We start from the raw sequence: 26673 nt of genomic DNA on the forward strand, positions 1-26673 counted from the left end.
AGCAAATGAAAGAACAAAGTTGTACACATGTTGGCTCATGTGCTCATCCGTTAAAATATCGATGTGTTAAGGCGTATCAGTACACACGTATAACACACGGACGTGCATTCAGATAGCACGTGAAGCCTCAAGATGCCACAAGCTTGTCTCACTTTCTACTGTGATGCCTGCTGTCGTATGAATGTCTGTTATCACTTGGTCAGTTATGTTTGTTGAAAATCACCATTTATTTAACCAATGGTTACTGTGTATTTCCTATGTACAAGGCATTTAGAATACAAAGAAAAATAAAATGTGCCTCCTGGGACTTCCCTGGTGATTGGGTGGTTAAGATTTTGCTTTCCAATGCAGGGAGTGAGAGGTCCACCTCTGGTTGGGAGTTAAGATCTGACCTGTCTCTAGGCCAAAAAACCAGAACCTAAAGCAAAAGTAATGCTGTAACAAATTCGTTAAGACTTTCAAAATGGTCCACATCAAAATATCTTTTAAAAATGATAAATAAAATGTGCTTCTTACATTCCAGGAGCCTCCTTAAAGTCTATTGAAGGAGACAATGGCTAGAAGCTTATATAATCTCAACACATGTGATGCATTAATATAATATAAAAACTGATCAGTAGATTATATTTACTTAGTCATCATCCAAGCAACTTATTTATTGAGCGCTTATATATGCCAAGCTCAATACAATAGTAAGTAAGCAAACTATACATGTTACCATCATTGAGGAAAAGATAAGAATACCAATGTAAGCAGCTGCATATTGTCTTTTTATTAATATGGCTTGGAAAGAATTCTCAGTAGATTTAAGGAATATAATTTAATCTGTTTATTTGTTTCTAATATGGGTACTCAGTGTCTGCCCTGTTGTGATGGTATTTCAAATTGGAATATGAAAATGTAGATAAACGAGCTTTAAAATGCGAATATAAAGAAAATAGCAGAAGTTGTATTGTCAGGGTTATTTTTTACTTTTTCTCAATCTGGTGATAAAGAGGGAATTAGTATTCTTTCCCTAGCTATAAAATTTTTAAAGTAACATTGAAATCATACAACTGGTTACAAGTTCTTAAAAGTATACCACACAATTTTAGCTATGTTTTTTTTTTTTTTTTTTTCTGAGTTGAAAAGATAGGAGAGAGAATGTAGCATAGAAAGAGGGAGAAAGAGACAGAGGCATCAAAAGAATGGATTATTACATGAGACATTGTTTGGGCAATAATCCAAGGCAAATGATAGTGCAAATTTCCCACGGAGCTGCTGCTGCTGCTGCTAAGTCGCTTCAGTCGTGTCCGACTCTGTGCGACCCCATAGACGGCAGCCCACCAGGCTCCCCCATCCCTGGGATTCTCCAGGCAAGAACACTGGAGTGGATTGCCATTTCCTTCTCCAATGCATGAAAGTGAAAAGTGAAAGGGAAGTCGCTCAGTTGTGTCCGACTCTGTGCGACCCCATGGACTGCAGCCCACCAGGCTCCTCCATCCATGGGATTTTCCAGGCAAGAGTACTGGAGTGGGGTGCCATTGCCTTCTCCCATGGAGCTATGTGTGTCTACAAATTGACCCCAGATATCAAGGAGGACATTAGAAAACATGTTTTAATGGCATTATGGTATAAGTGTCTATTACTGTTTTGCACTACTTATGATATTTTAAAACTTACAACTATTTATTTTCTAAATATATGTCACTCAGTCTCCTCTAGGTAGCTCTATTATAAGGCATTTATTTTAAAACATGATACTCAGAAAATCTTTATTTTTCTTGGTAAACTCTGATGCAATTTACCAAATTCTAATTTATTAGATAGTCTTTACTTGACTTTGTAAATTGCTACAGTACTCTACATGAGTGTGATTTTTAAAAGTGGATTGACATGTTATTCAGTTTGCAAAACCCAACTGGAATTAATCAGATTTATTCTTCATACTCCAATAACAGGGATTCATTGATGAGACAAGTTCAGTGATGAAATGAGAAAGAATGTTGAGCAGCCATTAGATCAAATGGAAAAAATATTCTTGATAATTAACTGGTCAATGACCTTAATTAAATAGTCACATTACTATCTACAATGTTTCAAAGCATTGCTCTAGGAATTTTAGGTTTTTTTTTTAAACCATTGCGTCTTAGGATGGTATTGAAGAAGAATATTGAAAACGTGATTTAGTGTATGCCTCATTTGAGAGAGTGTTAATGATGTAGGGATGCAATATCACTAAGAAATTATAAGGGATGTATTTCTGCCTTTGATGCGATTATTAGAGGCTATTTTATTTATAGTGCTCCTCTCATAAAAATTAGTTCCTGCAGTTAAAAAATATGAGCATTATTTACACCTTTTCATATTTTGTCCACAATACTCACTACTTCATGAGACATGGAAGAAGTGGGAAAGAAGAAGAAAATGACACACATCAGTGAGCTTGTTGTTCAGGAATGCGATGAGTGGTATCACATTTTCAGTCTGTTTTGACCTTCATACCTCTTGAAGTCAGCATAAACAAAAGAGACTTATCAACAGGATTTTGAACAGAAGCTGATTCAGTAGGAATAGAGCAGGACTTGGCTCCAGGGAGAGGGCTTTGGCACCGACTAGGCAGGACTGGAGCTAAGACGGCCAAAGTTTTCAGAAGCGTTACATTTTTTACAAGGGAACCCAACTGCTGACCGAAATCGAAGTTTCAGTGCTCTGGGGAAAAGGGGCAGGTGGCGGAGAAATCTGAGGAGGAGGACTAGTGCCCTTGGGTCCATGGCTTGCTCCCAGCGCTCTAGCTACAAGACGCCACCACGCCCAACCCTGGACGGGATGCGAACATCCCTTCCTCAATGACCTTGCTTCAGATGCCCTGCTGAATTCAGGTCCTGAACACGTGAAGAAATGCTAAAGATACAACACACACATATGTGCATATATGTGCACATATATGTATATACCTGTGCTGTGCTTAGTGACTCAGTTGTATCCAAGTCTTTGCAACCCTATGGACTATAGCTACAAAGAGTCAGACACGATTGAACATGAGCACACGTATCTGTATATTCTTCAGTCACTAAGTTGTCTCCAACTCTTTTTGACCCCATGGACTGTAGCCCACCAGGTTTTCCTAGGCAAGAATACTGGAGTGGAGTGACACTTCCTTCTCCAGGGGATCTTCCTGACCCAGGGATCAAACCCATGTCTTTGCATTAGCAGGTATATTCTGTATCACTGAGCCACCAGGGAAGCCACGTGTATATTCTTTTTTTGAGATCTTTTAAACAGTAATATTTAATTTTTGAAAATGCATAGAGAAAAATTTTACCAAAGACAATTTTATTAGATGTAGTCTGGATATGTAATAGTCTGCAAGAATTTTATGGATTAAAGTTCAGCCAACACAGCTATGTAAGGAATAAATGCTTTGTATAATTAAAAAAAAAAAAAAAAAAGTCAAGTGACCTCAACTGTGGAAAATGTATGCTTATCTTAGTAAGAAAATACTGTGAGAATGGTGCTTTGGTAATCTGATATTAATTTTAAAAATATAATCATGAAATCAACGGAACTAATATTGTTCAATAACGAAGATGCTAGTCTTAGTGGAAGACTTCACCATATCAAAAATAGTGACCTGACTATGTGAACAATCAATAGGCCTACAGGATGGTCAAAATCATAAAACTGTCCACAAAGCTTCTACTAAATGAAATAAATAAGCTTTGCACATTTCATAGATAAATGATTAAAATTTCCTGGAAATACCACAATGTTTCAAAAATATTTGCATCTTGACCCAATCAGTAAATTTCAAGAAATATTTAATCTAATCATCAGAATTTAGAATCATTTTAGTTTTTTAATTATCTGATTTGTTGGATTTTGGTTTATGTACTGCCTTCCCATATACTCTTTTGAGTGGTGGTTTGCTAAAGGTCAGTGCAAAAGTTACATCCACTCAACTCAGGAAAGTGTCAGGAGATCTAAGCCAAGAATTGAACAAAACTTCCCTTGTAGCTGAGTTGGTAAAGATTCTGCCTGCAACGCAGGAGACCTGGGTTCAGGTCCTTGGTCAGGGAAATCCCCTGGAGAAGAAAATGGCAACCCACTCTCCTATTCTTGCCTGGAGAACCCCATGGTCAGAGGAGCCTAGAAGTCTACAGTCCATGGGGGTCACAAGAGTCAGACAGGACTTAGCAAGTAAACCACCACAGTTTATTTCCATTAATTAAGATCAACGTGCCACTGATTACTGCCAAATTCTTGACATTTGTCTGGTGTTTTTATTATTTATTAAATTTTAAATTGAAATTTGTTTTACCCTCAACCAAACAGGAAAGTTTTTTAGGAAAAGTAGGTTTGCTAAATTATGCTGCAATAACAAATCTAAGTTCTAATTAAGCTTTGAATCTTGCATATGAGCTGGGTTTCTGTGGGATAGATGCTGCTCTATTCCATCAATCCCCTTCACTGTGGAATCAGGGCTGGAAAAGAATCTATCTGGGTCATGACATTCTCATGGCAGAGGGATGTGTGTGCTTAGTCGCTCAGTCGTGTCCGCCTCTTTGTGACCCCATGGACTGTAGTCCACCAGGCTCCTCTCTCTATGGGAGTCTCCAGGCAAGAATACTGGAGTGGGTTGCTTTGCCCTCCTCAGTGATCATATACATTCACATAATTTTCATGAGTTTTCCTGTCTTGCTACTGGCAGCCACAATCTATCTCATGCTTTTAAGGAAAAAAAAATCAATGAAGTTTGATAGTAATGGAGGCAGTCTTGGAAGCTTTGCTGAGGGCCTAAAGTAAGGCAGGCCCAGGGGGTGAGGAAAATGTAGAAGACAATGTCATGAACATTTCAGAAGTAGAATTAAGGCATGGCGTATTTAGATAGGAGCCTCTAGTCCAGTGCTTTAAAACCCATTTTATGCTGAATATTCCCATTTTACTTCATCCACTCTGACTTCTTGGTTAAGGATTAGACTGCTAAAATTTGAATTTAGCGGCTGGATATGCCTCTCACATTTGTTATATACAGAACAGAGTCCTTAATTCCTTGTTATGGCCTCTAGCTTAATTCTGTGTCTTTAGCCAATAGAAAGACAGCACCATTTATTCAGTTGCTCAAGCCAAGAACCTAGAAGTCACTTATTCCTTTTTTTCTCCCTCCCTCCCTTCCTTCCTTCTTTTCTCTCCCTTTCATTTTGATCCTTCTTACAATTCTGACTGTTCAAGCTTCAAAACATATCTTATGTCCTTACAGTTCCCTCTAGCATCTCTATCACCATTCTAGGGCCAAAAAGCCTGGAAAAGGTGGCTAGAATCCAACAGGCCCTCCGCAAGTGCATTTATTGAATGAATGAATGTTGTTGTGCTTGGATTTGCCCCTCCCCTTTTTTATCTTCTAGGATCCATTCTCCACCTTTCTGAAAATGTAGATCAGATCATGTTACTACTCTGCTAAAAATATTTACTTGCTTCCTGTTTAGCTCTGGGGAAACAGTTTTCTCAAGACTGTGACTTACGTAGCTCTGAATATTTCACTTAAAGTTATCTTTCCAAATTCATGTCATCTCATGCCATCTTTCTTGCCTTCTTCTCTCTAAATACATAGATTTCTTCCTTCCCTCAAACTTGCTAAGCTCTTTCTGCTTCACTGGCTTTGGACTTTTGGATTTTCCTGACCGATATAAGTTTTCCTCCTTATTTCCCCTTCCCCTCCCCCCACCACCTTATTTTTGAATGATTGTCTCTTTCTTATTTTTGGTCAGAATTTAGTAATAAAAGTTTGCTCCTTTAGTTACTTTACATTATGAAAAAAATATTTTTAGCAATTATAATATTTGAAAGTACTTTACATATTTTTGTGACTTCATTCTCCATTAGACAAAAGACCTATTAAAGCAAGGATCTGGTCTATCTGTAACCACAGCACCTAAATACATGTTGAGGGGTGCCTGAATGGTGACCCCTCAGCTGGATGAGGGTTGTGATAAGTAGTTTGGGATAGAGAATGGCCCACAAGGTGGTGGATGGTGATACCGTGATCTAGAGGGGAAATATCAGATGAAGCATAAATTGTGGAACAAAAAAGATATTTGCTACTTTAGAACCCAGTGAGTTTGAGGTGTCTGCAGGACATTCAAGTAGAGATTGCACATGTATTTGTGAAACTCACTAGAGCAGAGAAGATGGAGATACAAATGCGGGGTCACTGGTGTTAATATAAGGAAATAAAGTCAGGGAGTACACATCTCAAGCCAAGCAGAACTATTACATTTCTGTTACTGCCATAACAAGTCACCACCAAATTAGTGACAAAACCACACAGATGTATTACCTTATAGCACCGAAGATCAGAGGTCCGGATGGCTTTTGGTTTGTACAAGGTGGGAATTGGTTTGTTGATACTCTGGGTTTTTATGGAGAGAGAGATTCTGGAAAGAATCCATTTGTCAGCTCATTCATTGTTAGTGGAATCCAGTTCCTAACCATTGTAAGACTGAGGTCTTTTTGTCTGAGAGTCAGGGGATTCTCTAACTCCTAAAGGTCTTAGACCCCTAGATCTCAAGGCAAGAGATATGTGGAATCTTGGTTGGGATCTGTCTGACTTCCCCTGAAGAACTGCACCTCCCTTTCATCATGTCTCTCTAAATAAATCTTCCATCTTCCTCTTCCACTTTTAAGAGTTTATGCAATTAAATCAGTCTCACCCAGATAGTCCAGGAGGATCTATTTTATTATATTTAGTGACCTTACATCCACAAACTCTCTTTACAGCTGCTGCTGCTGCTGCTGCTAAGTCGCTTCAGTCGTGTCCAACTCTGTGCCACCCCATAGACGGCAGCCCACCAGGCTCCCCCGTCCCTGGGATTCTCCAGGCAAGAACACTGGAGCGGGTTGCCATTTCCTTCTCCAATGCATGAAAGTGAAAAGTGAAAGTGAAGTCGCTCAGTCGTGTCCGACCTTCAGCGACCCCATGGACTGCAGCCTTCCAGGCTCCTCCATCCATGGGATTTTCCAGGCAAGAGTACTGGAGTGGGGTGCCATTGCCTTCTCTGCTCTTTACAGCAGTGTGGAAAAAAATATTTGATTGAATTATCAGAAGACAGGAATTGGAGGACATCTTTAAAATTCTGCCTTTTATGGGGCAAGTGATAACATTCCTATGAAGTATGTACATCAAAGGACCTTTTGAAAGAAGTAGAACCAATAGAAACGCAGAAAGGCCAGTGGGGTTGGTTGAAATACACAGTAGAAGACAGTAATGTCTTAAAGTTAGTGAAAGACTAAGAGAACCATGGTAAAATGCTACTGAGGGAAATCATGGCATTTAAAGTTTAAGAAATCATTCATGACTTTTGAAACAGTAGTTCAACAGAGTAGGGTGGCCCCAAGCCCAGTTTTAGTAGGTTAGGGAATAACTGAGATAGTATGAGTTGAACAGGAGAGTTTAGAGAACTATTTCCAGAAGACTGATGGGGAAATGAGAGAAAGAGAAAGATGATCAGGGACAGTGTTTTCCCAATGGGGATAATTGATAGAAAAACACTTGTTTTCTTTAAACCACAGGCTTGTGCCTTTGAAGAAGCATCTTCTAAAATAAAACTAGGTTCAGGTCTTATTATTTTCTTCAGTGATTCACAAACATCTAGACCTACATTTAAAGATGTGTTTTCTAAATTAAATCACCACAACCTTTGAAGACAACTTTTATGAAGCAAATCAGATCTCTGTATTGATATGCAAAGAGATTAGAGAACTTAGTGTACACAATTCTTACTGTACTAAAAACTATCCAGTGAAAAGGAAAGGCAGACAACAGCAATCTTGAGATTGAAGACAAGCTGCTTGATATAAACTCTTCAAGCCTTTGTGAAGATCTCATGTTGTTGCTTCCAATCAGGCATTTTCTGTCAATGCTAAGCTCCATGTTCTTTTTCTACATTTCTTCTTTTTTTCTACTTTTTCCAAATTAGCAACTCATGGTCAGATTCCACTGATCCTTCAAAACTTTCAAGGAGGCAAACAAGATCAAAGCAAAAGCACACACATTTGCTTGTATGTGTTTGCAAGAAGCAAATGGGTGCCATCTGTGAGAAGATTTCATTTGCTGCCTAATTAATTCTCCCATGTTCCCTGGTACACCAGTGCAAAGCTCACAGACACAATTGGAAAAGGGAGCAGATGGTGTCTTTCAGTTACCTATTGACTACTGTGATCTTCTTGCTAATTAATCTAAATAAAGCACCCATTATTTAATCTTAAACACAATTTCAACTGGATAAGGTTTGGGGGTGTCATTAAGAAAATGTTTTCCTTTGTTTGCATAAATCATCTTGGTGTTTACTCTGAGTTTTAATGACTCAAACAAGCTGCAGAAACATCAACATCATTCAGAAAGCTTTCAAAGTAAGTTAAGTGGATATTGAAACTTTTAATATGAAAACTCTAAATTAGTGACGACTGTCATAAATTGAGTCTTAACTGTCATGAGTTGACTCTGCATGTTTTAAATTAACAAAAGGGACAAAAAAGACAACAAACTATGTACTCTTCACTAGAAATCAAAGCAGTATTTTGTCAGTTCAACCTATGATCGTGTACCCAGAAGCTGACTATTTGAGATGTCAGTTCTTAACTTGCTTTTAAAATATTAAATGCTAGTGATTCCTTTAAAGTTACTAAATCTATGGATTCTAAAAATATCCTTAACTGATCTTTAAGTTTCTTTTTTTTTCTTCTTGTATTGCTTCAATAACACTGCCAAGACTTTTCTGATTTCTTACTATCCTCAATTTTAGAAATTTGGAAATTATAGCCCTTGAATTTTGGAAGAGGCCTTTCCACTTGAAAACAATTTTACAGCATCTTTAGCAAGTTATTAAAGAGACACATCCAATAGAGAGTGCTTAAGAATCACACACAAGTTAGTTTCATTTCATGTAGCTGGAAAAATAGTAACTAATAATTATGAATTATTACAGAAAACAAACTCAATTTAACCTCAAGTAGGTTTGATTTCTTTTACTCTAATGAAGTCACTACTATAATGGGAAGGTGATTCTATAAAAGCATCATAACAATAAACAGTTTGGGCTTCCAGCAATATAAGATGGTTTTATATTCCCTGGCCTCAGAACTTCTTCAGCAAGTCAGGTTATTTAAATATCTATTTTGAGTAACATTTTTTCTTAAGAAATAGCTCATTGGTGAAGAATTGGTTCCTTAGAAATTCCATTTTTCTTTATAGTTCAATTATGGCACTTATCATGCTGTATTGCTATGCTGTTCATTTTTTTTTTTTTTTACATGACTAACTCACCAGTCTGAGAGGTTGGTTCTGGAAGTCAGAGACCATGTCCAATTTATCGTTTTATCCCCACCATCTAGAGGTGTGCTTGGCACATTGTCGGAGAGCAACGAACATCGTCCCAATGAATGAATGATCAAATTTCACCTTAAAGAGTGATGATCAAATGCAAGAAAATCTCGAAGTACATTGCACTCAGGAAAAGAATAATGAAGCGGATTATTTGACGAGCATGAGGAAATCCATAATATTTCTCTTAAACAAAAAGAAAGAAAAACAAAGATTCGTTCATTTTCAGGTCAAAATATTTCACTCCTTTCGTCTCTGATTTGTACTTCAGGGTAAAACAAACTCTAAGGCAGTTCTTTGTAGTGTCTCAGGTTGGTTTGCCTGCTGTTGTTTCCTTGGGGCAGTGAGTGCAGTTGACATAAACTAGATCATTAGCTTCCCCGGTCTTGAGCTGTCCTGACCTTGACCTGGGGCTGTTGTCTCCTTTATTCACAACTTGCATCCCAGCTTGGACAAAGGTCAAGCTCCTTGCTACTTCCAACTTGAAATGTTTTCTTCTTATTTCTGATCACAACTTAATATATATCTGGAGATCTAGATCTTTTTCTAATCAGATTCTCTACTGACTAGTTTTCCATAATGGGCATATTTGAGACAACAAAATATCTGAGAAAGCAGGTGCCTTAGCTGTTGCTGATGTGCAGTCACTCAGTCATGTCCGACTCTTTGCGATCCCATGGACTGCAGCATACCAGGCTTCCCTGTCCTTCACCATCTCCTGAAGCCTGCTCAAACTCATGTTCATTGAATCAGTGATGCCATCCAACCGTGTCATCCTGTCGTCCCCTTCTCCTCCTGCCCTCAATCTTTCCCAGTATCAGGGTCTTTTCTAATGAGTCAGCTCTTCGCATCAGGTGACCAAAGTATTGGAGTTTCAGCTTCAGCATCAGTCGTTCCAATGAACACCCAGGACTGATCTCCTTTAGGATGGACTGGTTGGATCTCCTTGCAGTCCAAGGGACTCTCAAGAGTCTTCTCCAACACCACAGTTCAAAAGCATCAGTTCTTCAGTGCTCAGCCTTCTTTATGGTCCTTTGCTCAGCCTTAGCTACAGCTGTTGTCAATTTAATCATTCTCTCAAATTTACCTTCAGTACCCCTGATGATCAATACTCCAAGCCCTGCTGCTGCTGCTAAGTCGCTTCAGTCGTGTCCGACTCTGTGCGACCCCACAGACGGCAGCCCACCAGGCTCCCCCGTCCCTGGGATTCTCCAGGCAAGAACACTTGAGTGAGTTGCCATTTCCTTCTCCAATGCATGAAAGTGAAAAGTGAAAGTGAAGTCGCTCAGTCGAATCTGACCCTCAGCGACCCCATGGACTGCAGCCTTCCAGGCTCCTTCGTCACGGGATTTTCCAGGCAAGAGTACTGGAGTGGGGTGCTATTGCCTTCTCCACTCCAAGCCATACTTAGACCTATTGATTAAAAGGAACTTTTACCACTTTAAAAAAATCTATTCTAGTTAAATTTAGCATTTTATGCTATTTTCCTAATATTGAGCCAAAATTTATCTTTTGACTTATGTGTGAAATATTCTCAAAAGAACATATTATAGGTCCACTGATTAGCCGCTCACATCTGAGTAAGACTTCCTGCTATCTCAAGTTATACCCAAGGAGAGCGAAGTAGCATGTCTTCAAAAAGACGTTTCATACAGAGGAAAAATAAAGAGCACTTAAAAGGCAACAAGAATAGGTAGGAGAGGGAACCCTAGAAACCTTAGATTTCAGTTACACCGCAGTTAAGGTATCTGTTAAGTAGTACTGCACTTACGACATGTAAATATCTTTGCAGTTTTAATTTCCTTGAATGCAAGCAACATTGCAATACAAACAGTGCAAAAACAAAATTTGGTAGTAAATATAAAAGGCTAAACATCAGACCACAAACTGAAAATTAGGACATTCCTTTATAAAATTACAGAATAAACAAAAGCATTACTGGAGAGGAAAAAGTCACATAATCTACTAATATTTAAATGGATATATGAATGGATGAGTAAATTAATTATGTGTGATTTGTGTATAAATGAGTGATTGTGCATAATAATGGTGGAGGAATAGAGACAGAAGAGAATTTCAGGCAGAGGCGAAACTCAAAAACAGGTAACGACTTATAAAATCTCTAATTAGGCTGTAAACTAATCATTTGAATATCACTTAGTATTTGTGCCAGGGTGGTTTTTTTGATAAATTGTATTAAATTATAAATTGAATGCTTAATTTACATACTCTCATTATCTCTGTGTGAATATAGAGAGATTTGTGACAACTTAATTCTTGCAATCAGCTAAAGAAAATCACTCTCCTGTTGGCTGAGTTGTTTTTAATTAGAGCTCTTTTTGGACAGCAACTTACTGACAAGACACTTGGTAGAAAGAGATCAATCAGCTAAAACACAACAATAAAAATAGGAACTGCATGTGGTTTATTTATCAAGCATGTGCTATGCATCAGTCTTGTGAAACCCTTTGCATCCTCTTATTCATCTTCTATGGTCTTTACAATGACTCTGTAAAAAAAAGTGTTGCTCAGTATTCTATGTTAAAACTGAGATGCAAGGATGTTGAGCAATGGAATAACTTGCTATGGTCACAGCTGGTAAATCATAGAGCTGTAGTTCCAACCACAGCCGCTTGATTGGAGAGAAGTAAGTTACAAGTGCATCATCATGGTGGAATCACAACTTGGTGAGGGAATCGGGTCCATCCTTTTGATAGGTGCGTATCATTTTACTTTCTACTTCTTGCTTCTTTTAACACTTAATATAGGTTTACTAGGAACTAAGAGAATATTGATAATATAAAAGTGGTGGGTAAGGAAAGATAAGTACCAATGTATCTAAGCAGATGCTTTAAGCAACACTTTCAAGGCTGTTGGTTGCTTCCTATCTGAGGCAGCACAGAACACCACAAAGCCCAGGACTCAGAGCTGTAGATGGGCAGTCCTCTGAACCTAAAATGCAGAAGCCTTCCTTTATCCAGCTCCAGGAGTGCTTGACTCTCAGCTGTGCAGTGAGACCTGCCCTTGTCACTGCAGCCTCAGAGTGCGTGCTATCTGGCTGAGCTTGGCACGCATTTTGGAAAACCACTGGGGTAAATCACCAAAGAATCCAGCGTGCATGTGTGCTAAGCCGCTTGAGTCTTGTCTGACTCTTTGTGACCCTATGGATGGTAGCCCGCCAGTCTCCTCTGTCCATGACATTCTCCAGGCAAGTATATTGGAGTGGGTTGCCGTGCCTCCTCCAGGGAATCTTGCTGACTGAACCATATCTCTTATGTCTCTTAGGTCTCCTGCATTGGCAATGTGCTCTGCGCCACTAGTGACACCTGGGAAACCCTAGAGGATCCAGAATGACTATCAAAAATCAAGGGTCAAAGAGGTCTGCCATAGAATGGTCCAGTGCATGCTAATTCTGGAGAATGTTCTTTTTCTTAAAACACACACACACACATACACACAGAAATACACCAAATTTGGTCCCATGAGAGGTTATTTTTTTTTAATCTAAAAAAAAAAAAAAACAACAAACGAACTGCAACCAAAACCCCAAATTCCTAGGCATCCCAATATTCCAATTGCAGAGAAGAAAATTCTCAATCAAGAACAAATCTGGTCCAGTGTCTGGCAGGTGGAAAGAGCTCACTAAATATTAATGCTATTGACTGTAAAGGAGAAATGTCCCAACTTGGTCCTGAGGTTGTAGAGTGATGTCTGAAAGAATAAATTGAGAGAATTTTTATCCTTCCAGATTTCATACTTCTCCAATTTTGAGATATTATCAATCTGAAAATACAATTGATTTATTAACACACTTTGATGAAAAACTTATCATAATTATAGTTAATTCAGTGTTAAATATGAAAATACATGCATCTTAGAACTAAGCAAACAGGGAAAATCATCTCTGAACATTCAATTAAATTCCCTGAACTTTGGTTAAGGCACTATGGTTGGATCAGTGAAGGATGAAAAGATAAATAAGACATATTGCAGCCCTTTAATATTATAAATCCTTGAGTAATTGAAAATGCATCCATGCAATGATGGTGACTGTTCCACCTGGTTCTTAAAAAAAAAATCAATTTGTAAAGAAAGTAAGAATTTGCATCTGCCTGAAGCCCAATTAAAATGACAGATCTATATTTTCAGTTGCAAAAGACATACAAAGGGATATATAAACTGTTATCCCAAAACTGTAAAATCTGCCTCCCATTGAGGCACACAGCTTACTAAACTTGTGGCTGATTAAGTCAAGAAAAAATTAGAAGCAACAGTTTGCTTTTGTTTCTGTAGCAAATCCATAATAACACGTTTATAGCCTGTCTGAAGCAATGGCTTACACCCTAGTTTATCTGAACATTTTAGTTTCCTTGTCTGTCCATTTATTTACTCTAGTAAATATCCATCTTTACCACTGCGGAAGATAAACTACTTGCATTCCCATCTGGCTCTTAGGAAATCCCTACAGATATTGCTACAAAAAAAAAAAAAAAGGCAGTTAAATACGATAATAGTGTGTTAGGTATTATACATTGTATTTCTAAACCATTAACAAGAAAATGGAACATAAACAAATCAATAACCGAACCCATAAAAGCATAAAAAGGAAGGACCTTAGAGTTTAAAGAATGTTCTTGTCGTTATGTTACTGGAATTTACTAAAAATATGCACCATAGGGATAAGTCAGTTTACTTTTATTGTTGTTGTTATGGCTGACAACTCTGGGTGAAATATTCAGAAGAGGCTAAAGGAGAGTGCTATTTGGAGTCAAGTCTCTAGTCATTTGGTGAAGATTAGTACAAGGTGACATGCAAAACTCATAGCAATTGCTATGCAAGATGCCACAACATTTCAGGAAACCCAGAGGAATATTCAGAAATTTTGACACATAAAGTTTTTATTCATCTGAAGACTTCTAAGCATTTCCCGAAGATGTATGTCATGCATCTTAGCTCTCAGTGCAATGGGAGTGGAATCTATGGTTAAACATTATTAACACAATAAGACCATTAAGATAAAGTGAGTTTTTTCAAAGACTTACTAGAGCTTATAGGATAACAAGGACATAATATAGGATACAATTCTTATTCATGCAGCCTATGATTGGCTTCCTTCGTCTTCAACCTTTTTTTCTTTTCCTTCTTTCTTTTTTTCCTTCTCTTATTCTTGATGAGGTATTCAGCTGTTAGGAGACTTACCTAGCTGGGAAATCCACATGTTCTCTCAATTCATAGTGGTCCTGTCTAGGTGGTAATAATTTTCACTGAGTTTTAATAAAGACTTTATTATCACAAGAGTTCATGCCTGTTCTTTTCATACTCCTATTTCCTTTTCAAAGTGGCAAGGTGATCTGCCTTTGATACTCAAGGTATATTAATTACCTTGGACTGTCAAACAGAATATCAGAGGTTGGGTTGCTCAACAGTTATGGAAGCTTGGAGTACAAGATCAAGTTGTCATCAAAGTTAGATTCTGGCACAAAATCCCATAGACTGCGTATGAACTGTTACAAATAATAGAAATTTGTTTCATAGTTCTGGAGGATGGAAGTCTGAAATCAAGGTACCAGCATGGCCAGTTGAGGGACCTCTTCTGATCAGAGACTCCTTATGTTTCCATATAGCTGGAAGAGGCTAGGGAACTCTGTGAGGTCTCTTCCAGAAGTACACTAATCCCATTCCTGAGGGTTCCACTGTCATGATCTAATCCTTTCCTTAAGGCTCACACATCCCAACACCATTACATCAGGAGTCAAGATCCCTGGTGAATTATGAAAGAACAGAAGCTTTCAGATCATAGCAGCAGATTTCCTTCACAGTCTCTCGTGGGCAGTTGACAGTCAGTGCAGCTGGAGGGATGCCAGAATGACCAGTTTCCAATTTGGCAGAATCTTTATCATGCTACACAGGTAAAGGCATTCCTCATGTGTGTGCAAACATTTCTCAGTGAACAGCGATGTGTTGGGAAAGAGTCTCGTGGGCACAGTCTTTCTAGTCCCATTCAGCCACACATGGATGCTCCTTGGGCCTGGAACACTTCCTTCTCAAGAGGTGAATGCTGCCAAACTCAAGTTTGGCTACTTGTTGCTCAAGAATCTAATACTGAGAAACAGATATTGGCCAAAAGGAAGCACAGCTTTTTGAGGAAACTGGCAATCCTGGGGAGAGGGTGGAATTAGGTCCCAAAGAACCAACTCCATGATCCGAGGGTAAAGCTTTTAAAGAGTTTCAGGGATATACAGGCAGAGGGAGGGGGCTATGTGCAGAACAGCACGGTCAGCCCTGGCAATCATTTTGAGATGGGTCTGTGGTGGTCTGATCAGTATCATATGGATTGTTCTAAGTACAATTCATCTTCAGTTCCAGGGTCTGTTTGTTTCCATTTTCTCTGAGGCCAGTTCTCAGAATTGTGGCAGCCTAAACCAAGGCTACATTCTGGTCATTATGGTAACTTTTCCACCTAGTGGGGATTTCAGTATCTACACAACAGCTCCGAGGAATATAGCTCAGAAAATTATTTACAACTCTTGAAGGGAAAACAAAGGTCTTTGATTTTATTAAATGACTAAAGTATTATTTTCTCTTGTTTGATTTCTTGTTCTTTCTCACTTCTTTGATTAAACAGTAAACAATAGATATTGTATTTTCAGCCCATTAGTAATTAATTAAGGGCTTCCCTGATGGCTCAGATGGTTCAGAATCTGCCTGCCATGCAGGAGACCTGGGTTTGATCCCTGGATCAAGAAGATCCCTTGGAGAAGGGAATGGCTACTCACTCCAGTATTCTTGCCTGGAGAATTCCATGAACAGAGGAGCCTGACAGGCTAGTCCATGAGTCTCAAAGAGTTGGATACAATTGAGTGACTAACACTTTTACTTTCAGTATTTAGTAGTTGTAATTGGTAATTGTGGATAAGTATTAAATAAATTTTACTATTATTTTAGTAGTTACTAAGTTGTTAGACTTATAAAGTTGTTTGTACCTAACTACTTAATAAGTGTAACTTTTAGGTATTTCTTTTGGTCATGAAAATGGACTGGTATACTAAAAGCATCACAGATTGAGAATACTGGGGTCTGTTCTATAGTTTTTCTCCCCTTATTCCCTTTTCTTGGAAGGAAAGTTATGACCAACCTATATAGCATATTCAAAAGCAGAGACATTACTTTGCCAACAAAGGTCTGTCTAGTCAAGGCTATGGTTTTTCCAGTGGTCATGTATGGATGTGAGAGTTGGACTGTGAAGAAAGCTGAGCACCGAAGAATTGATGCTTCTGAACTGTGGTGCTGGAGAAGACTCTTGAGAGTCCCTTGGACTGCAAGGAGATCCAACCAGTCCATTCTAAAGGAGATCAGACCTGGGTGTTCTTTGGAAGGACTAATGTTAAAGCTGAAACTCCAATACTTTGGCCACCTCATGAGAAGAGTTGACTCATTGGCAAAGACCCTGATGCTGGGAGGGATTGGGGGCAGAGGAGAAGGGGACGACAGAAGATGAGATGGCTGGATGGCATCACTGACTCGATGGACATGAGTTTGAGTGAATTCCGGGAGTTGGCGATGGACAGGGAGGCCTGGCGTGCTGTGATTCATGGAGTTGTGAAGAGCTGGACATGACTGAGTGACTGAACTGAACTGAACTGAAGTCAGAGATATCCTATAACTGTGGTTCTTTAGTTTTAGAGTACTTTTGTATTGCTTTTGAATCCCCTGGGGAGAGGGTTAGAATATACCTTCCTAGGTTCAACCCTGATCGATACTAATGCAACACTTCTGCTGTGGGACTCAGGAGTCTGTATTTTTGCAAACTAGCAATTCAGATCCCAGTGGCCTGTGTACCACCCTTTGAGAAACAATTTCTACATGTTGATACATCTAGAACATTTTAAAAAATTAATTTATTTTTGGCTGTGTTGGTCTAAGCTGTGGCATGGCATGCCAGCCCCATGGCATGTGGGATCTTATTTGCCCTACAAGGGATCAAAACCATGTCCCCCGCATTGGAAGGTGGATCCTTAACCACAGGATGACCAGGGAAGTTTTTCCCTTTCTAGAGCTTTAAAACTGCTTAACCTCAGTTCTGTTTTTTCAGATGTACTCTCTCTCCTGCTCTTTCGTTTTTCCTGTTCTCCCATAAGGTGGGGAACATCAAACCTTGTTGAATATACTGTGTGAAAAAATACCATGTGTTTGCCTTCCAGTCATGGTTATGAAAAGCCCTTTCTATCATTTCTGTTCCCCAGTTTAAGAACCCAGCCCCCTGACACTGACCTGTCACCCCTGTCAGAGACCATGTGTCCAGCAGGTCACTGCATGACTGTTGCTGTTGGCTCCGGGTATTGGTCGCTCCCTGTAATTCACAGTATGGTCTTCCCTTTAGCTTCCCTTCAGGTAAACAGTGTGACTAAATTGGAGAGACATGCACGGAGTGATGAGAGAGAAGCGTGTTGATCAAGCTGCCTGTTCCCTGGAGCGGTAGAGCTGGTGGCTCCCGGTTCTCTAGGGCTGTCTTTCTTTTCTGACAGCCTTCTGGCTGCACAGCACAATGTTTATCTTACAGAATTACTCCTGTTTGTGTCAAAACAAATAAGCAACAAGGAAGGATCCAGCACAGAAGAAAATGAGGGAACAGATCCCAACCAGAGCAAACACAGGAAGCTGTATTTCTGATCACATTTCTAGAGACAGTCTTTGGAAGCACCGAGAGATACTTGGTATTAACGGAGGCAGTGTGTGGCCTCCTTTTGGTTCTGTTCTTTGCTCCTTTAGCACACTCTCCAGTTGCAAGCATGTTCACTGTTTTCATTATTATTTTTTCTTTTGCAAAACCAGTGTCTGAATATAATCCTATAATTCAGTCAAAAATTCCAGGTGGCAGCTAGTGGTAAATAATCCTCCTCCCAATACAACGGATGCAAGAGACCCAGGTTTGATTCCTGGGTTGGGAAGATCCCCTGGAAAAAGAAATGGCAACCCACTCCAGTATTCTTGCCATGGACAGAGGAGCCTGGCAGGCTACAGTCCATGGTGTTGCAGAGTCAGACGTGACTGAACACTTGTCAGCAGCAATTCAATCATTCACCCATTCTTGAATTTTCCTGAGTGCCCTCTGTATGCCAGGCACTGTGTTCCTTGTTGAAAAAAATAGTAAATGAAGCAGACAAAAATGTTTCCAAATATGGAGTTAACTAGACATAGACTATGTCCTGGGTCCTCTGTTTAGTGTTTTAAAATGTATTTCCTTATGTTAAGTTATCAACGATCTAAGATGTAGATTCTAACTTTACCTCCAATTCCCAGTTCAGGAAACTGAGGCTCCAGGACTTGACTATGATCATGTAGCCAAATGGAGAGCTAGAGTGGGAGGAAGGTGATTTCAATCCATAGGACAAATTATGATCAACTAGATTCTAAAAGGGGCTTCCCAGGTGGCTCAGTGGTAAAGAACCAGCCTGCCAATGCAGGAGACTTAAGAGACGCAGGTTTGATCCCTGAGTCTGGAAGATCCCCAGAGGAGGGCATGGCAACCCACTCCAGTATTCTTGCCTGGAGAATCCCATAGACAGAGGAGCCTGGCAGACTATAGTCCATAGGGTCTCACAGAATCAGACATGCCTGAAGTGACTTAGCACACACATATGCATGCAGATTCTTAAAAAATGAATTATAAATAATAACTAAATAACCATCTCCTCCTAACTTATTTATTCTCTAACAGGTAGGAAATCCTCAGTCAAAGGAATGGATTTCAGCTGGTTAATTTTAGACAACAACACCTGAAAAAGTGGGTTTGGGCAGAATAGAAAGGAGAGTGATGGATGAGAATTGCATACGCGAAGCCTCTGAAAGGACCATACTCGAGCCCATTGCGTTTAGCTGTATCTCAGTCCTTCACAGCTCTCACAGAGGCATCACCCACAGAACATGCCTGGCCCCACCCTTCCCGTAGGACCAGAGTGATGACAAGTCCCATTCCTATCATTCTCCCATGAAGGAAAGCTGGAGGGGAACAGGTTTGGTGGGGGTGACCACTGTGTTGGGAACAGCATCAGGGAAACATCTGGGACTGTGACCGAAGCCTCAGAGGAAGGTCTAGATAGGAGATAAGCATGTGTGGATCAGGTGGTGAATAAGGCCCTGGAGTGTCCTTGGCAGTGCTGAGGATAAGGAGCACAGACGTCAGAGAGTCAGGGGATGTGTTTGCATCAGCTCTTCTCCACTTTGTGATGCGCTGTCAACTGTTTAAGAGCCTCTGTTCAAAATGCTTTGTAAATTATGCAGTGCTATACAAATGTTGTTTCGTTTTTAATGATGAATGATACAAAAGGCATGCTTGCATTGCATGATTGCAGGAGGATTTAATGGGGAGACTTAGTGAAAATAAAATAGGTGACATGCGGCAGTTTCCCTAGTTGAACCTAGGGAGAGTGGGCTAGCCACGGTCCTCGGGGAGGGGCAGCTGTCCTGAGATATGGACCTTGGGCTGACATACTCCTCTCCTCAATTGTGTTCATAAAGCCCCCAGGAGGCTCACTGATAGTATAGTTTAGTGTTTTATTTATCTGCTTATTGAGCAAATGTTTATTGATCGCTGATGACTGCCCATTATTCTCTTAAACACTTATTACAAAAAGTCCCATCCCTTCTTGTAGAAATTTATAACCTAGTAAAGAAGAAATGTCCTATTTTATTTAAGCAAGGCAGAGTGGCATGCCCTTCTGGGTGGGGAGGAAGGGAAGTGTGCTGGCGAGGGTGCCTCAGAGAGCCAGAGGAGGATGTGGGTTGGGGGAACACGGTGGGGGGCTCGGGGAAACTGTCAGAAGGCAATTTTCAGAAGAGGAAACAGGAGCGACCCAAATCTGCAAGGGGACAATGGCAGGAGCTGAAATTAGAGAGGGAGATGAGGGTTCAGGACTGTAGGCCTCTGCAGAAAATTTGGACTTTGTATTAGTTTCCCATCATCATGAAACAAGTCAGCACTGATTCAGCAGCTTACAAGAAAACCCATTTATTATTGCACCATATCTGTGTGTCAGAAATCAGCACACCATATCTCAGCTGGATTTTCTGGCCCAGATCTTCTAAGACCAAGGTCAAAGTGCCCAATGGTGTGCTCTTATGAGAAGTCCTAAGGAAGAATGGGCTTCCACGCTCATTCTGGTTGACCGCAGACTTTAGTTCCTTGCAGTTGGTGGAGAGAGGTCCCACTTCCTTCCTGGCTGTCAGCTGGAGGGAGCCCTTGGCTCCTAGAAGCGTCTCTCTGGTGTTCACATCTGGGACCACATCTTAGGACCACACACGTGCAATTTCTCTGACTTCCCCTTCTGCTCCATCTCTTTCTGTTTTGAGCCGGAGAATGTTCTAGGCTTTTTCAGAGCTCTTGTGAACAGATTGGGGGATTCTGGATAATGCAGGGTCATCCCCCTATTTTAAAATTCATAATCCTAATTACATCTGCAAAATCTCTTTGCCCCGTAATAGAGTCAGAGTTCACGGACTTGGTTATGGGCATACCTGGGAGTCATTCTTCTGCCTGCTTCACATTTCACTCAAATTAAAGACCACTGAAAGTACTTACACAGGATAGCGATATATCACCTGAGTCACATTTTAAATTCATGGAGAAGATGATTCTTTCTTTACTATGAATTTAATGAACCCTCATGATTGATCAAGTTAGGATTTGTAGCCTCCATACTGTGACTCTGGGAGTGAGAATTCAGCAAAAAGCCCAAAGAACTGGGGATGGGAGGTGAAACCCTCTCTGGCCATTGCGAATTCATACCTGACCTGGGAAGTGATGGACATGGTCAGTGGTCATTAAGCTTTCACTTTCACCTTCTAAAATATTAGGTTGTTGGTGGTTTAGTCGCTAAGTTGTGTCCGACTTAGTCTGAACTGTAGCCTGCCCTGCTCCTCTGTCCATGGGATTCTCCGGGCAAGAATACTGCAGTGGGTTGCCATTTCCTTCTCCAAAATATTAGGTTATTCATACTTAATGCTTTGAGTAAACACTTAAGCATTGAAATACATTTAGGATAAAATTTCCACTGAAGATGGTAATGGAAATATAGATCAAATGAGAAATAGCTAAGATATATATTTTTGGATATTTATTTATTTATTTGGCTCTGCTGGGTCTTCATTGTAGCATGTGGGATCTTTTTAGTTTCAGCATGCAGAGTCTAATTTTCTGATCAGGGACAGAATCCGAGCCCCCCTGCATTGGGAGCATGGAGTCTTAATCCCTAGACTACCAAGGAAGTCCCTAAGATATAAAATTAAATGTTAAGCTAAAGCTTGTTCATTTATTTTTAAATAGATCACTGCATGTCTATAGTAATTATGGTTAGCTTCCAATGGATATATTTTAGAAGTTACTTAAAAAAAATTACTCTGATGGTACTTTTTTTAAACAATAATCTTTATTTTTACAAAGCAGTGCAAAATTAGACAGTTCCCCAAAGAGTGACTTGGAGCTAGAAAATCCATCCTGAGTGTGAAAGTGTTAGTGTTATCTGCTAAGTTATGTCTGACTCTTTGTGACCCTATGGACTGGAGACTGCCAGGCTCCTCTGTCCATGGGATTTCCCAGGTGGGAATACTGGAGTGGGTTGTCATTCCCTTCTCCAATTGACCATATTTTCTAAATGTTTCAAAACATCTACATAATGGAGCAGGCAAGCTAGCATGGCCACGAAGAACGGTTTTTAACAATGTGCAGGTAAAATGGTTTACTTCCATTTTTACAAAAACACGTGACTCTGTGAACTCTGCTTGTGCCTTCCCCCTGCACAGGGCCCTGGGAGGGCCCCAGGCCGGCAAAGCTCCTGGAAGCTTAAGGTTCAGTAGCTTCAAGGTAAATCCACATCTGTTTTTATTCAAATAAACGCAGATATTTATTTTAGAGTTCAATATGTCTTATTGGTGATTTGTGCTTTATTCTCAAAAGATTTTCCTCAAGAGAAATGCATTCTTTCACCATAGTGATTTTGGTGGGCTTTGTTTTTGTCCTGAGAGGCAAAGGAGATTGCCTAATTAAAGCGGCTAAATAAAGGTTGTCATTGCACCCACAATCTCACTCTACTATGCCTTCATCTCAGTTCAGAATATTCGGAGTCCAAAATGCCCATCTGAAAAGGAATTTTGCCTCCAACAGTAATGTTACAGGCAGAAAATTACTAAGGACATTTTGTTATGTCTTGCTTTTGTTTTTAAGTTCAATTTTTTTATTGGAGTAGAGTTGCTTTACAATGTTTTGTTAGTTTCTGCTGTGAATCAATTATCTATATACATATATCCACTCTTTTTTAGATTTTCTTCCCATTTAAGTCACCACAGAGCATTAAGCAGAGTTCCCTGTGCTATACAGTAGGTCCTCATTCAGTTCAGATCAGATCAGTCGCTCAGTCGTGTCCGACTCTTTGCGACCCCATGAATTGCAGCACACCAGGCCTCCCTGTCCATCACCAACTCCTGGACTTCACTCAGACTCACGTCCATCAAATCAGTGATGCCATCCAGCCATCTCATCCTCTGTGGTCCCCTTCTCCTCCTGCCCCCAATCCCTCCCAGCATCAGAGTCTTTTCCAATGAGTCAACTCTTTGCATGAGGTGGCCAAAGTATTGGAGTTTCAGCTTCAGCATCATTCCCTCCAAAGAAATCCCAGGGCTGATCTCCTTCTACTCCTTGGAAGAAAAGTTATGACCAACCTAGATAACATATTCAAAAGCAGAGACGTTAAGTTGCCAACAAAGGTCCATCTAGTCGAGGCTATGGTTTTTCCTGTGGTCATGTATGGATGTGAGAGCTGGACTGTGAAGAAAGCTGAGTGCCGAAGAATTGATGCTTTTGAACTGTAGTGTTGGAGAAGACTCTTGAGAGTCCCTTGGACTGCAAGGAGATCCAACCAGTCCATTCTGAAGGTCCTCATTACTTATCTATTTTATTCACAATAGTGTACATATATCAATCCCAATCTGTCAGTTTGCCCCAATCCCCTTTCTCTCCTTCAATAAATTCATTGCACTTATTTACAAAGCAGAAATGTAATGTCTTGATCAGTCATTAAAATGAACTTTCACTTCGTTTCCTCCTTTTGGGGAAACGTGACACTTTCTTCCTTCCTTCTTTCCTTCTCCCACTCTTCCTTCTGTCTTTCTTTTCTTTTTCTTTTCTCTCCTTCCCTTCCAAGAAAGAGGTAGGCTCTTCCGAGGCTTCCTCAGGATGGCCTTTAGGAAAGTCCATGAGAATCTGGAAAATGAAATTTGAGAATTTAGTGAACACTTGCACACTTTGGCTGCCCTATTCTTTGCCTGCCCTATTTCCAAAGCATTTTTCTCTAGACCAGGGATTGGATAAGCTTTTTTAATTTTATTTTTGTTAAGAGCCAGAGAGTACGTATTTTGGACTTTGTGAACCAAAGTTTCTGCTGCAACCACTCAACTGTAATTCAAAAGCAGTCATAGGCAGTTTGTAAATGAAAAGTCATGGGTGTGTTTCATAAAACATTTTTACCAAAAAAAAAGAAAGAAGGAAAAACAGCAATAGGCTGGATTTAACTGTTGAATTCTAGTTTACAGACTGACCACAATGATAGACTGCTAACAGGTCTGATGACAAGTGGAATCATAGACAAATATTTCCAGAGAAATCAGTGCAAGTTAGAACTAGCACTAATGTTTATTACACAGACAGCCTAGAGTCCATTAGTCAGCGATTTCCAAAATAAACATTCCCAAATAAAAGAGCCTGCAATGTCCCCTGGGAGATAAGAAAGGATATGATATTAGATAGAAATTACATCATGTTCTGATGCTTTCAAAAGGCTTTGTGCCAGAATCCACGTTAATAGGGCTCAATTAGGTGAAATATATTTAAACAGGATTTGACAAAGGTAGTAAAAGTTGTGTAAAGTTCCAAGTCAGACTAAAAGTAGCACAGATCAGTGATATTCACTCAACAGCTTTTGCTGAGGTCAGACCTCAGGATCTTGTCAGCATCCACTTCAGCTTGCACATGGTTTCATCACTGCCGTCCCAGACACCTACTTAATGCCTAGGGTCAGGCAAAGGTCATTTATAAGGAAGATCTGGAGGGAATCCCCATCCACCAACTGGGGTTTTGCTTATTGCAACAGAAATGACCAACTACAATTGGGTCACAGCTCCATAAAAGGCCTGCTATCTATAGGAAGCTGAAATGGGAAAATTCTTTTAAAAAAATTATTTATTTTAGTTGGAGGCTAATTACTTTACAATATTGTAGTGGTTTTTGCCATACATTGACATGAATCAGCCGTGGGTGTACATGAGTCCCCCTTCCTGAACCCCCCTCCCACCTCCCTCCCCATCCCACCCCTCAGGGTCGTCCCAGTGCACCAGCCCTGAGCACCCTGTCTCATGCATCGAACTTGGACTGGCGATCTATTTCACATATGATAATATACATGTTTCAATGCTATTCTCTCAAATCATCCCACTCTTGCCTTCTCCCACAGAGTCCAAAAGTCTGTTCTTTACATCTGTGTCTCTTTTGCTGTCTTGCATATAGAGTCATTGTTACCATCTTTATATGTGTTACCATCTTTATATGCGTTAATATACTGTATTGGTGTTTTTCTTTCTGACTTACTTCACTCTGTATAATAGGCTCCGGTTTCATCCACCTCATTAGAACTGATTCAAATGTATTCTTTTTAATGGCTGAGCAATACTCCATTGTGTATATGTACCACTGCTTTCTTATCCATTCATCTGCTGATGGACATCTAGGTTGCTTCCATGTCCTGGCTATTGTAAACAGCCCTGTGATGAACACTGGGGTACATGTGACTCTTTCAATTCTGGTTTCCTCAGTGTGTATGCCCAGCAGTGGTATTGCTGGGTCATATGGCAGTTCTATTTCCAGTTTTTAAAGGAATCTCCACACCTTTCTCCATAGTGGCTGTACTAGTTTGCATTCCCACCAACAATGTAAGACCGTTCCCTTTTCTCCACACCCTCTCCAGCATTTATTGTTTGTAGACTTTTGGATCGCAGCCATTCTGACTGGCGTGAAATGGTACCTCACTGTGGTTTTGATTTGCATTTCTCTGATAATGAGTGATGTTGAGCATCTTTTCATGTGTTTGTTAGCCATCTGTATGTTTTCTTTGGAGAAACATCTGGTTAGTTCTTTGGCTCATTTTTTGATTGGGTCATTTAAATTCTAAGCACAAAAGATGAGCTGCTGCTGCTGCTAAGTTGAGTCAGTCATGTCCGACTCTGTGCGACCCCATAGATGGCAGCCCACCAGGCTCCCCCTTTCCTGGGATTCTCCAGGCAAGAACACTGGAGTGGGTTGCCATTTCCTTCTCCAATGCATGAAAGTGAAAAGTGAAAGTGAAGTCGTTCAGTCGTGTCCAACTCCTAGTGACCCTATGGACTGCAGCCTACCAGGCTCCTCTGCCCATGGGATTTTCTAGGCAAGAGTACTGGAGTGGGGTGCCATTGTCTTCTCCCCAAAAGATGAGAGCTGATAAAAATAACAGCAGAACCATGACAGAGATGACTGTGACCCAAAAAGATCTTTAAACATTGATTGGAATTGTGCCAGATTTCCCATCACAGCTGGGCCCAGGGAAAGTCATCTGTAATCTGCTGATCAGGCTGGTAGGTTACCCAAATCAGGGCTTTCATCCAACTTCAAGACAAAGAAGCTGAGCTGCAGATAAGCTCAGACTCTTGGGGTGATGACCAAGAGTCATCACCCAAAATACTCTATACGGTTGGCAAAAGAACAAGTATTGATTAAACCTTGATCTATTTCTTAGCCATATATCCAAATGGAAAAATTATAATCTATTATTACAAATTCTTCCCCATTACACCTTGGGGTTTTTAATGGTTAAAAGACATGACTTATTCTCTCTAAGATATGTATCTACACTAGCATTTTGGTAATATTGAGTTCCACTGGAGCAGGCTTAATAAGAAAGAGAAAAAAAAGAGAGGCTATGCATTATTTTTTCTGTTTTGCAGCTTGTCTGTACAAATATTTGTTTTTGTTGCTCATTAGCTCAGTCATGTTCGACTCTTTGCTACCCCATGGACTGCAGCACACCAGGACTCCTGTCCTTCACTGTCGCTTGGAGCTTGCTCAAACTCATGTCCATTGAGTTGGTGATGCTTTCCAACAATCTCATCCTCTGTCATCCCCTTCTTCTACTTCAGTCTTTCCGAGAAACAGGGTCTTTTCTAATGATTTGGTTCTTCACATCAGGGGGCCAAATTATTGGAGCTTCAGCTGTAGCATCAGTCCTTCCAATGAATAT

Source organism: Bos grunniens, chromosome 10 (genome assembly GCF_055505025.1).
Source record: "Bos grunniens cultivar Pamir isolate PY7600 chromosome 10, Bosgru_T2T1.0, whole genome shotgun sequence".
Taxonomy (NCBI): Eukaryota; Metazoa; Chordata; class Mammalia; order Artiodactyla; family Bovidae; genus Bos; species Bos grunniens.